This window comes from Sorex araneus, chromosome 2 (genome assembly GCF_027595985.1).
Source record: "Sorex araneus isolate mSorAra2 chromosome 2, mSorAra2.pri, whole genome shotgun sequence".
NCBI lineage: Eukaryota > Metazoa > Chordata > Mammalia > Eulipotyphla > Soricidae > Sorex > Sorex araneus.
The window spans coordinates 223835845-223849220 of record NC_073303.1 but is presented as its reverse complement, the minus strand read 5'-3'; the positions used below and the strand labels follow the sequence as shown (position 1 = coordinate 223849220).

The 13376-nt window shown below is 44.6% G+C and overlaps 1 protein-coding gene across 2 annotated transcripts in view; it reads right to left on the bottom strand.

Moving 5' to 3' along the window:
- The window catches only part of LOC101553126 (cyclic AMP-dependent transcription factor ATF-7), a 121611-nt gene extending 108740 nt beyond the window's left edge, over positions 1 to 12871 (bottom strand). The window contains exon 1 of one of the 2 annotated variants that reach the window (XM_004601540.2): positions 12758 to 12871. The gene's annotated coding sequence lies outside the window, so the exon portion shown is untranslated. Of the gene's footprint in view, positions 1 to 12425; positions 12495 to 12757 lie in introns of those variants that run through there. The other variant, XM_055125318.1, reaches the window with a different exon arrangement.
- Positions 12872 to 13376: the final 505 nt, after the last annotated feature.

Sequence of the window (13376 nt, the reverse complement as noted above, 5' to 3'; positions counted from 1 at the left end):
TAAAAGAAAACAAAAATCTTCAAAACACTGACCATTAGGGATCAACTTTATTTTTTATTTATTTACTATTATTATTATTTTTTGCTTTTTGGGTCACACCTGGCAATGCACAGGGGTTACTCCTGGCTCTGCATTCAGGAATCAACTCTGGCAGTGCTCAGAGGACCATATGGGATGCTGGGAATCAAACCTGGGTCGGCTGCGTGCAAGGCAAATGCCCTACCCGCTGTGCTATTGCTCCAGCCCCCTAGGGATCAATTTTAAGTCTTCATGGATTTTAAATCTTCATAGGACGGAAACAACAAATTTGATAGGCTTTAACATTAAACCCCACCATAAATTTAGCCACAGATAGAAAATGTCCTATAGCTCTGGATATCCTATAGGAATAGTCCAATGACAAATATGGAGATGTTTAGAAATCCTCACAGAAAAAAAGAAAAAAGATACTTTGTAGAACGTCCACATATGGGGACCACAGCATATGGTTTATCAGCATACTGACTGATTTTGAAGGGTTCCAAACACAGATGTGTTAAATATTCACAAACTGTCATTATCACTAGACTAAAATTAAACAATAACAAAAATGGAGGAAAAGGGACACAAAAATGGAGGACCACAGTAACACCACTCCCTCAAAAAAAAAAAAAAACCATGCTATATAAAATCAAAATGACGTTATTCAAATTCTATAAAGCTAAACTTTACTGGCAAGAAATTTGGTGCCAATACAAATCACTTCTAGTAGCTGTACATTACATTCAAAAGTCACAATGCTTTTTAGTATTTAGTATATAATCTCCTTTATTATGCATTATGTCAGAAAGAAGCCTACACCAGATAAGAAGAAAACAGCAGGCAATTCCACTTAAAGTAAACTGAGTCTTGTGAGAATTGGGACTTTAAGCAAGAGTTTCCTTAGTATTCCAAACCATAAATTCACAAAGTGACTTTTTAGGTTAAAGTCAGAAAGTCAGACGTTTTTTTTCCCAGTGTAAATCAAAACCCATGGTCCACATACATTTGTTATATGTTCCACATTCCCTCTCCCTCCATTTATTTATTTATGTATTTATTTATTTGGGCCACACCTGGCCTTACTCCGGAATCACTCCTTGTGGGCTTGAGGACCATACAGGGTGCCGGGGAATCTAACTAGGGTTGGCCACGTGCAAGACAAGCACTCGACCCATTGTACTATCAGTCTGGCCCTCCTGTCAGACCTTGATATACTGGTATTTATTCAAGATCAATGCAGTATTGAGTAGGAAAAAGAAAAAATAAAACACTTTTCTTAAGGATACCACACAATACAGGCTTATTTTCAAAACAACTGAAATATGCTTGTAGATCGTCAGTGAGTACATTACTCACATTCATTTTTGTTTGTTTTGGGTTAGAATCCAGCAGTGGCAGGGGCCGTGCTCAGCTCTGGGCTTGGTGGTCACTCCCAGTAATGCTCAAGGGACCATGAGATGCTAGGGATCAAACCTGGGCCTCCTACATGCAAAGCATATATTCAGCCTTTTGTGCGATCTCTCTAGTTCTATTCAGTTGTTTTGTTTCAAGTTTCTAAACAGAAGAATAAGAGAAGGAAAGTAAGACAAAATACTATTATTTAAAAGAAAGGGAAAAAAACCACATCATTCTTTCACCACAAAGTGCCCACCAGGGAAACTCTGAAGAGAAAATGACATGATAAAATATATTAAGACATGAAATGACCCCAATGCAAAACATTTGTTGCTGATGATTGTTTTGCTTTTAGCTCAAAGGAGTTATTATTTCTTGTCATTGCTGTTCCTTACTTTTTTGTTTATCCATTCCCACTGGATCAGTACAACCATTTCAATTTCATTTTCTTTAGTCTATTTTTCTTCTTGACTCATCAACAGTAAATTCCCTGATCGCAAATTTTATTTTTGAATGTTTGGACTGGGAAGGACCTTGAGGGGTCATCAAGTCCACCCTTCTGCTTTCCAGGAGAATACTAAATAACAGAATAAACTAAACAACCTTAGATGAGAAGATGTCAAAAGAAAAATCCATTCCGTACCTACTAGTATGCTACTTTATTCTGCACATTTTCATTCACAATTTGCAAATTTTTTTGCAATTTTTTAAATGAAATCAAAAAATAAAACCCCCAAAGATAAAGATGATATTAAAAAATGCATTTATCAGTTAAAATTGCTCATACATAAGCTGAACTATCATATCTAAAATTAAGAGGCCAGAGAGATAGTACAGCAGGTTGTGATGCTGCACACAACCACCTGGGGTTTGATCCCCAGCATCCCATATGCGGATTTCCCTGCTGGGCACTTTGTGATGAGAGAATGATGTGTTTTTTTGATGTGTTTTTTTTCCCTTTCTTTTAAATAATAGTATTTTGTCTTGTTTTCCTTCTCTTGTTCTTCTGTTTAGAAACGAATAGGACTGGAGAGGAGAGATAGCACAAAAGGCTGAATATATGCTTTGCATGTAGGGGGCCCGGGTTCCCCTAGCATCTCCTGGTCCTTTAAGTATAGAGCAAATAATCCCTGAACATCCCCGGTGTGGCCCCTAAACCAAAAAGATAAAATCAAATTTAATATACAAGGCTCATGGTCAACATGAACTTTAATCCCTTGTAATGTCTTCTGATGTTCTATCTTGTTTGTAACAATTCACCTACAACACATTGCAAGACAACTTGGACCACTACAACAATAAACTGGAATTACAAATGGCAATTATATCACTGTCACTGTCATCCCGTTGCTCATCGATTTGTTTGAGCGGGCACCAGTAATGTCTCTCATTGTGAGACTTGTTGTTACTGTTTTTGGCATATCGAATATGCCACGGGTAGCTTGCCAGGCTCTGCCGTGTGGGTGCAATACTCCTCGGTAGCTTGCCAGGCTCTGCCGTGTGGGTGCAATACTCCTCGGTAGCTTGCCGGGCTCTCCGAGAGGGGCGGAGGAATCTAACACAGGGCAATTATATATGTACATATATTTGTAGTTTTTTTTAATATCAAAAGAAAATGAAAAGTGAGGGGGGCTGGAGTGATAGCACAGCGGGTAGGGCGTTTGCCTTGCACGCGGCCGACCCGGGTTCGATTCCCAGCATCCCATATGGTCCCCTGAGCACCGCCAGGGGTAATTCCTGAGTGCAGAGCCAGGAGTGACCCTTGTGCATCGCCAGGTGTGACCCAAAAAGCAAAAAAAAAAAAAAAAAAAAAAAAGAAAATGAAAAGTGAGGTCTAAATTAGAGATATTATACGGAAGCTACAACTATCATATGGGCAATATTTTGATTTTTTAATAAATAACTTCAAGTGGTTATGGAATGACGTCTTCCTAAGAATTTCCAAATCACAGTTTTGGGGGGGAGGCGAGTGGGAAATGACACCCAGCTGAGCATACGGCACTTATGACTCTTTCCTGGCTCTGTGTTCAGGGGTTACTCCTGGTGGTGCTCAGGGGACCATATGTGATGCTTAGGAAGGAACCAGGGTTGGTAAGTTGCAAAGTAAGCTCTTTATCCCCTGCACTACCTCTCCAGTCCCTCCAAATCATAACTGAGGGAGGAGCTGGAGAGATAATACAAGGGTTAAGGTGCTTGTCTTGCATGTGCGCAACCCAGGTTCACTACCAACCTGGCCAACTACCACACGGTCCTCCCCAAGCACCGCCAGGTGTGGTCCAAACCCCGCCCCCCAAATAAATATATAAACAGAGGGTAAGGGATGCAGAATACAGAAACGGGGACTGGTAAAATAAGTATTGTTTCCACAGAAGAATCCAGAATGAATTATTAAATAGTTGTCTTACAAACAATTGGTGCCAATAATGCTGTGATCTATAAGCATAAGCAAAAAAAAAAAAAGCTAGATAAAAACTAATTATAACTATTTTTTTCAATGAGGGGGTCACACTCAGCAGTGCTAGGTGGCCATGCAGTGTCAGAGATGGAACTCGGGGCCTCAAGTATGCGAGGCACATGTTCTACCACTTGAGCCATAGCACAAGTCCTAACTTTCTTTTCTTTACTTCTTTTGTTTTTTGGGTCACACCTGGTGATGTTCAGGGGTTACTTCTGGCTCTGAACTCAGGAATTACTCCTAGCTGTGTTCAGAGAGCCATCTGAGATGCCAGGGATCAAACCTAGGTGAGCTGCGTGCAAGGCGAATGCCCTACCCACTGTACCATCTCTCTGGCCCCCTAACTTTATTTTCCTTTTTGATAGGGTCACTAGCCAAGAAGCTTAGGGGTATGTCAGAGATAGAATATATTTAGAGTCCAACTGTATAACTCTTGATACATCATAGGAAATAAGGTTAGCTAATAAAACAGAATTTTACCCAAAAGATTCATTAGGAGATTAATATCAACCTAATGAAAGTATGTTGATAATATGTAGTATTGCTCCATTCATATTTTAATTAGTGATCTGAAACAAAACAAATGTTATATGTTACATATTTGTTTTTTTTGGGTTTTGGTTTTTAGGCCACACCCAGCTGTGCTAAAGGTTTACTCCTGGCTCTGAACTCAGGAATCATTCCTGGAGGGGCTGGGGGACCATATATGTGCTAAGGATCAAACCCAGGTCAGCTGTGTACAAGTAAGTGCTTGTCCCACTCAACTATGGCTCTAGCGCCAAGTGTTTAGGTCAGGTGTGTGAAATATAACTATTCACACACATATAAAAGATAACCATGAGTGGTTAAGAGCTAAGTAATATACTAAATAAACCAAAACTAAAAAGATGATCATTACAAGAATGAATGTTAAGTTTTCAAACACACTTTCTTTAAAAATTGCTTAAATAATTTAATGTGATTTTAGACTTTAAAAATACATGGGACTGGGGCCGGAGCGATAGCACAGCGGGTAGGGCGTTTGCCTTGCACGCGGCCGACCCGGGTTCGATCCCCGGCATCCCATATGGTCCCCCAAGCACCGCCAGGAGTAATTCCTGAGCGCAAAGCCAGGAGTAACCCCTGAGCATCGCTGGGTGTGACCCAAAAAAGCAAAAAAAAAAAAATAAAATAAAAAAAAAAAATAAATAAAAATACATGGGACTTTGGGGCTGGAGCACTAGCACAGTGGGTAAGGCATTTGCCTTGCACGCGGCCGACCCGGGTTCGATTCCCAGCATCCCATATGGTCCCCTGAGCACTGCCAGGGGTAATTCTTGAGTACAGAACCAGGAATAAGCCCTGTGCATCTCCAGGTGTGACCCAAAAAGCAAAAACAACAAGAACAACAGCAACAACAAAAATGGGACTTTGGATTAGAGAAATAATAAATGTAAGGTGCTTGCCTTGCATGTGGTCTACCTGGATTTGTTCTCCAGAATCCTGTATGGTCCCCTGAGCCCACAGGAGTAATTCCTGAGTGCAGAGCCAGGAGTAATCCCTGAGCCCCACTGGGTGTGGCCAAAAAAAAAAAACCCAGAAAAACCCCAACCCCTCTCCACCTCCTACCAAATGAGGCCTGGAAACAGTACAAGAGGTAAGAACTTAATTGCCTTGCATGCAACTGGTCCTGGTTCAGGGCACCTCGTATGGTCCCCAAAAACCACTAGAAGGATACCCAAGCACAGAGCCAGGAGTAAGCCCTGACTGTCACTGGGTATGTCACCCAAAACATGCAGTACTACTACTACTACTACCACTACTACTACTACTACTAAAAGAATAGCAATACAGGGGCTAGCCGATAGCACAGCAGTTAAGAGTACAGTACTGCCTGCAATAACCCCAACCTGGGCTTGATTCCCAGCACCACAGGGACCCTCAAGCAGAGGTTTAGCTCTGCTGCAGCCCTCAAATACCTCAGGTGTGGCCCTGGAGCACTGCTAAGGTGGCGCAAGAACCCTTGGCACTGTAAGATATGAGCAGCATCAGAGCTTTGCTCTGAACCAAAGGCTGGTTGACAGAGAACTGCTCGAGTTCCGGACCTCCTGAGCACTGCCTGGGAGGCTCAAAAACAAAAACAGAACAGGGATACAGGATGCGGCAAAAGTTTAAACAATGAGCTCTTGAATCAGGGAAGAGGCTTAGTGGCATGTGTGAGACCCTGTATTCAATACCTGGCACCACAAAAAGAAAAAGGCGATGCAGTTGCTCTATATTTGATATTGATAAGATTATACTGGGCTGGAGCGATAGCATAGCAGTAGGGCGTTTGCCTTTCACGCGGCTGACCCGTGTTCGATTCCTCCGCCCCTCTCGGAAAGCTACTGGGAGTAATCACGCCCGCACGGCAGAGCCTGGCAAGCTACCCGTGGCATATTGGATAGCCCAAAAACAGTAACAATAAGTCTCTCGATGAGAGACGTTACTGGTGCCCGCTTGAAAAAATCGATGAGCAACAGGATGACAGTGACAGTGAAGGTTATACTGAAGTATTATATTCAGTTCTTGACAGGAAACCCTAAGAGCAAAAAAAAAAAAAAAAACCCTATGGGTCAGAGAGATAGTATAGCAGGCAAGCAGGGCACTTATTTTTCAGGAGATCAACAGGGGTTCAATCCCCGTCACCACATATGTTCCCCTGGGCCCACCACGTGTGATCCCTGAGCACAGCTGGGTGTGGCCTCAAAACCAAACCAAAAAATTTTTTTATTAAAAAAGAAAAAAGAGGAAATCTCAAAACACTGGTGAGGGGAGTTAGACACTGGTGGAGGGAACCGGCGTTGAATTATTGTGTGCCTAAAATGCAACTATCAGAAACTTTGTTAATCATAGCTCTAATAAAAATATAAAAAAAGAAGAAAGAAATTCTAAAAACCCAGGTACTAAGTTGTGAGAAACCTAAGCCTTATTAAAAATGTCACTTGAGTGGGTCAGGGAGATAGCAGAGCAGGCAGGGAATTTGCCTTGCATGTGGTGAACTGAGTTTAATATCTGGCCCCACATAAGGTCCTCCAGGTCCTGTAGGGAGTGATCCCTTAACAGAGAACATGTATAAGCCCAAAGCATGGCCAGGTATGGCACCCAAAAAAAGTTATTAAGGGAATGACTGAAAGAACTTGGGGTACATATCATGGAAAAGAAAGTCTTTAATTTTTGAGGAGCAGCTAATGTCATACCCACTCCTGGCTTTGTGCTTCGAAATGATTCCTGGAGGTGCTTGGGGCACCAAATGTAGTACAGATTATTCGAACGGGAGTTTGTGGACTGCAAGGCAAGCATATATATGTAAATATATATATATATGTATATATATATATATATATATCCTCTTAACAGGACATAACTGTCATTGGATATTTGAAGAATTACCATGTTGAGAAGGAATTAGATTTATGTACTCTGGTTTCAGGTGGCAGGAGTAAGGAGCTTCAGAATAATGTAAAGAATGTTCTAAAAGTAGAGCTCTAATAATAAAGCAGGGCATCTATAAAGTAGGAACCTTTTTCTTAAAATATTCAGAAGTTAAAAGATCACCCATCAAGAATTCCAAATATGCATTTCCACAAAATACTTGAAATACTGAAATATAAATTCATGAATATACCTTGTTCCTAAAGGGGGCTTTTTAGGGGGAAGCACCATTTCAAAGTGAGATGCTGAGCTAGGAAGAGTACAGGGGATAAAGTACCTGCATTGCATTCAACTGACCCTGGTTCAATCCCTGCACCCCATATGTAAGTTTCTATGAGCACCATCAGAGTACTCCCTTCAACCCCCCACCCCCAGCCCAAAGAAAAGATGAGATGCTGGGAGCCTGGAGATACTACAGCAGTTAGGGTACATGCCCAGCCAGACCTGGGTTCAATTCCTAGCACTACAAAGCCCCCTGAGTACCTTTAGGTATATTCCTGGAGGCCCCCAGAACTGCCAGGTGTAGCCCTGGAAACCCTTAGCACTGTCAGTGGGGCCCACGGATTCCCCAGCACTGCAGGGACTGGGAAGCATCACATTCTCCAGTCCATGCACTGAATTGACACCCAGTTGGCCAAGAATTGCTAGTAGGGTCCTGGGCCTCCTGAGTACTACCCTGGAGCTGGGAAGCTACCTCAAAGTGTGAGAATATATGGCTGGCACATATAGGGTTCTGGGTTCAATCCCTGATACCACATGATCTCCCTCCCCCAATAATGTTTTAAATTTTATTTTCTATAAAACAGTAATAAGCACATTAGAAAAATATACAATTGGCTAATTTGGTTTCAAGAAAAATAAAAATAAACTTTAAAATGTTTAATTCTTTCGGGGCTAGGGTGATAGCACAGCAGGTAGGGCGTTTGCCTTGCACGAGGCCAACCCGGGTTCAATTCCCAGCATCCCATATGGTCCCCTGAGCACCACCAGGAGTAATTTCTGAGTGCATGAGACAGGAGTAACCCCTGAGCATCGCCAGGTGTGACCCAAAAAGCCAAAAAAAAAAAGTTTAATTCTTTTGACTTTTTTTTTTTCAAGGGGGACTTGGGCAGTAGTTGGGGCTTACTTTACTCCTGGCTCTGTACTCAGGGGACCTAGTGGGCTCATAGGACCATATGAGGGTGCTGGGGATCAGACCCAGGTAGGCTATGCACAAGGAAAATGCCCTACCCACTGTACTATTGCTCTAGTCCTCTTTGATCTTTTTTAGTTTTTTAAAAGATGTTTTATTTATCTTATAGTTTGGTTTTGGGGTCACATCTTGTAGTACTCAGGGCTTGCTTCCAGCTCTGTGCTCTGGGGATATACCTGGTGATGCTCAGGGACCATATGCAGTGTTGGGAATTAAACCAAAGTTGGCTCTGAGCAAGGCAAGTACCTTCCCTCCATACTAGCTCTTTGGCCCTGACATGTTTCTAAACGCTGGAAGACTTTCTCATGAGCTCTAAAAATCACAGTTTAGAAAACTCTGAACCAATTTTAGAGAAACAAGATTTTTAAAACTTTTTTATAGGGTGGGGGGCAGTTTGAGTCACACACAGGTGCTCTGGGGCTATTCTCAACTCTTTGGAGGGTGGGCAGCTACTGGCAGTGTTCTGAGGGCCCTGTGGTAGCTTGTGGATCTAACAGGGCCTCTGCTTGCAAAGCATACACTTAGGCTTGAACTCTCTCTCTGGTCCCAGCAAAATAAATTTTCCTTTTATAATGAGCAAGCCATCTTTTTTTCTCAAAGAACCAACATTGACATCTTAACTTTGGTGTCTTTACCAAGGGATACGGGGCAATTACAGACGAGCATGCCAACTACCTCAAGAAAAGAGCCGTCTTTATTAGACATTTATAAGGCAATGCTCCACCTCAAACTTCCTTGCTAGGAGATGGCTCCTCCTTATCAGATGGGGATAGGAGGCTGTACCACTGACACCCCTCCTACTGCAGCTGAGGAAAAACTCAGTCTTGACATGTACAAAACAGTAACTTGTTAGAACTTCAGAACAGCTGTGTTCGGGCAGAGCCAGGAACTTCACTCTAGGTGAAGTAGTATTTTAAGAGTTGGTTAAAAAAAACAATGTTCAGGGGCTGGAGCGATAGCACAGCGGGTAGAGCGTTTGCCTTGCACTCGGCCGACCTGGGTTCGATTCCCAGCACCCCATATGGTCCCCTGAGAACCATCAGAGGTAATTCCTGAGTGCAGAGCCAGGAGTAATCCCTGTGCATCGCCGGGTATGACCCAAAAAGAAAAAAAAATGTCATTTTGTACTGAAAGTAGGGAGAGAAGAGAGAACTCAGATACAGTAATAGTATATATAATAATTAACAGTATAGACATTAGTAATAGGACTAGCCATTGACACTTAAAAAGTCATGATAAAAAATGTTTAAAATTGGGTCCAGATAGTACAGTGGCTTCGGTGCTTGCCTTAAAAATGGCTGACCTGGGTTTAATCCCTGGCATCCCATACGGTTCCCTGAGAAAGCCAGGAGTGATTCCTAGGAACACAGTCAGGAATAAGCCCTCAGCCCAGGTCAGGTGTGATTAAAAAAAAAAGTTGTTGAAAACTTACATTTGGGGCTGGAGAGATAGTACAATGAAGAAGGCACTTGCCTTGTATGTGGCTGACCCAGGTTCAATCCCCAACACCTCATTATGATCCCCCGAGTCTGATAGAAGTAAGCCCTGTGCACAAAGCCAGGACCAAGCCCTGAGCACAGTTGGATATAGTCCAAAAACAAACACAAGAAAAAACTTAACAGTATTGAGGGGCAGTGAGTAAGGTGTTTGCCTTGCACACTGCCAACCCAGGTCTGATCTCAGCACTGCATATAGTCCCTGGAGCACTACCAGGAGTGATCCCTGAGCACAGCCCAGCACCTCCCCTCCAATTATAATACTGAAACTATCACAGAATAAAATCTTTGATTCACAAGGGTTTGTTTTGTTTTGGGGATTTCTTTTTGGGGATGAGGGCACACCTAGAGGTGCGTAAGGCTTAGTCCTGGTTCTGCACTTGGGCATCACTCCTGGCAGTGCTCAGGGGACCAGATGGGGGTATTGAACCAGGTCAGCTGCATGCAAGGCAAATACCCTACCCACTGTACTATCTCTCCAGCCCCTGATTCACAAGTTTAAAGATGAGCAGTATAATGTTCTAACTTTCTACTAGGTGTTAACATAATAATATATATATTGCATTTAATAATACACAAGAAAGTTATGACAGCTTATATATATATATACACACATATATGTTGGACCAATATAATAAGGGACTTTGCTCTTTTACTAGATATTTCTTGCACTGCTGCCAAATTGTGAAAAATGTCTCATGATCCAATAGAAATGCTTTAAACTTTTTTAAAAAACAATCCAATTCAATAATTAATGCTAAAGATCAATAATTAAATGGTCTTACTGTGCTAGAGGTGCAATTTTCTGGCCAGGAAATAGTTTCAAATAGTTGCTAAAAACCAAAAGATATTACATAGTAACATCCCTGGTTTCTCACCCTGTAACAGCTTTACAGTTTTTTCAGCCATCATTTTCCTTCTCAAAAGAGGATTGTGAGAGACAAATCTATGCAGTAGGGAAGAAGCTATCAATTGGCTGCTTTTAGTTCAATATACAATTCTCAAACAAAGCGCAAAAGCTTCTTCCTTTTCTGTATAGAATTAAGAAGAAACTGGTAAGACTACTTAGCTGCTGAACTTTTCTTTTAACGTCTTTTCTTACAAGACATGTTACATTTCGCAATAGTCTCCACTTACCTTATATCCTCCATGTTTAAGTACAAATTGTATTTGATTTCCCCAACCCTTGCTCTAATATATTGTGACACATCTTTAGTTTCCCAGTCTGGACACAAGGAATTTTTTTTTTCACTTTTCTGAACTCCGTGTCGATTTTACTGACACCATTAAAATATATATCTAAACTAAAACGAACTGCAACCATCCAGTTAACAACTCTTCAAGAACGTGAGTGGGCAAAACATTTCACAGAAACTTGGGTTTAGCATATATGGCAGCTCACTGAATGCCTGTTCAGTCGAATGTGACTTCAAGAATTTACTTACATTGCAGCAAGGATCTTAAACATCAGAATCGAGTGAACTTGGCGAGAAAGCTCCGGGCCACCCCACAAACCTACACAAATTCTGACACAACCCTCGGAGATACTAAAGACACCCACTGCGAGGTGGAAAACAAACTTTCAAAGTTAGGAAAGTGGCAACGCGGGAACCTGGGAAGGAGGGGCCCTGGCTAGTAAACACCCGAGTCAGAGAACATAACAAGCAATTCAGAGCAACATACAACTCCCTGCGGGGCTCCCACTTGGACCGCTGAGGTCCCAAGCCCCCCATTCCCGACTTTAGGAAGAGATGAAGCGTGCGGAGAGGGAGAGAGGGAGAGAGGAAAGGAGGGTGGAGGGGAGGGTGTTCTCCCTCTCGACCCCTACCCCGCACTCTTGCAGGCTGGCCACCGGCCGGGGTGCCATATCCTCCCAAAGCCCTAACGCAGGATTCCAGGCTGCTGCTTCGGATACTTGGGCTGAAGACCTGGATCGCTCAGCCCTCTCCGAGCCAAACACCTCCCGAACCTTCCACACTCCCCTCTGCCTTCCCCCAAGGGATGTCTCCGGGTTCCGAAAGCCAGCTCCCTGCAATCTTCCTCAACTCCGTCCCTGAATTTTCTCCAAATCCACACTTTCTCTCCGGTATATCATGTCCCTGCTTTTGGGGTTGTTGTTTTTTCATAAGTCGATCGAAGTGCCACGACTCTCATGCACGACTGACCCCTCTCCAGCCCGCGACCCCACGCCGTGTTTCCAACTACTCGCCCCTACCTAGAGCCTAGCACCCTCGCCTCCTCCCATGCAAAGTCCCTGACCCCAATCTTGGAGCAGCCCTGGGTCTCCCATCAGCTTGGTACCCCTCCCCTCTCTCCCATTCCTGTACACTCCACTAGACTCCATTCCCACAGGATTCAACTCCCCTCTCCTTGCCACGCCCTGTGCCCCCCCCTCCCCCCGGGGGCTACTTACCCCAAGTTCTCCCCACACTTCAGGGCTCTGGCCCCGCCTTCCCCCCCAAAGGAAGGAGGCGGGAGGAGGGAGAGAAGAGGGGCGGCACTCCGCAAGGCCAAGGCGGCCTCCCATTAGTGTTCATCGCCGCCAATCGCCGCTTCCTCCTCTCTGATTGGCCGGGGCTCGCCCCTGACCCACCCTCTTCCTCAGACAGGGCCCAGCCACCGCCTCAGCGCCCCCGTCCAACACAGACTGGGAGGGGAGACCCTGGCCTGGGACTTTGGGACCGGCCAGAGTTGAAGGGGAGACTCCCGTCAGATCATGGACTAGTGAATGTTAACAGGACTCACCCGCTGGTAGCTCCGTCGCCTCCCGCCCGCCCGCGCTCGATCCCACAATCTGTCTCCAGCTCCTTCTTTTCCCCCCTCAGCGGAGCAGAGACTTTCCTCTCGTCCGGCCAGGCGCCTTCACCTCTCGCGAGACTTGGGGGCGGGCTGGGGGGGAGAAAAGGAAGGGCGAGATCCGCCAGGGCCAGAGTTGGACAGGGGCCGAGGGGCGGGACTCCGGGAGAAAGAAGTGGCCAGACGCTCGGTGGGCTGTGCCGGGAGGGAGGCCGAGCGGCAGAGCGCGGCCGGGTCACGCGTGTTGGGTGGCGGGACGTAGGAGGAGAAGGCAGGGAAGGGGGTCCTCCCCCGGTGGCCCGTGCTAGCGGAGACCCAGACGGCGAAGTGCAGTTGTAGGACGGGAGGTGCCCCGGGAGCGCCCTGGAAACCAGACGTGGCGGGGGAGATACAAGGTTGTGCTTCAAGAAAGTGGCTTTTGTAAAATGTGGGCGTGGGAAGGGACGCCGAGGAAGGTGCACAGGGGCGGGGCTCGGGTTGCACACAAGTGCACTTGAGTTGGCGCTTGCACTGGAGGGATGATACTCGCTGCAGACGGGGCCAGGGGGGCGTGTTAAAGGGAGGAGGG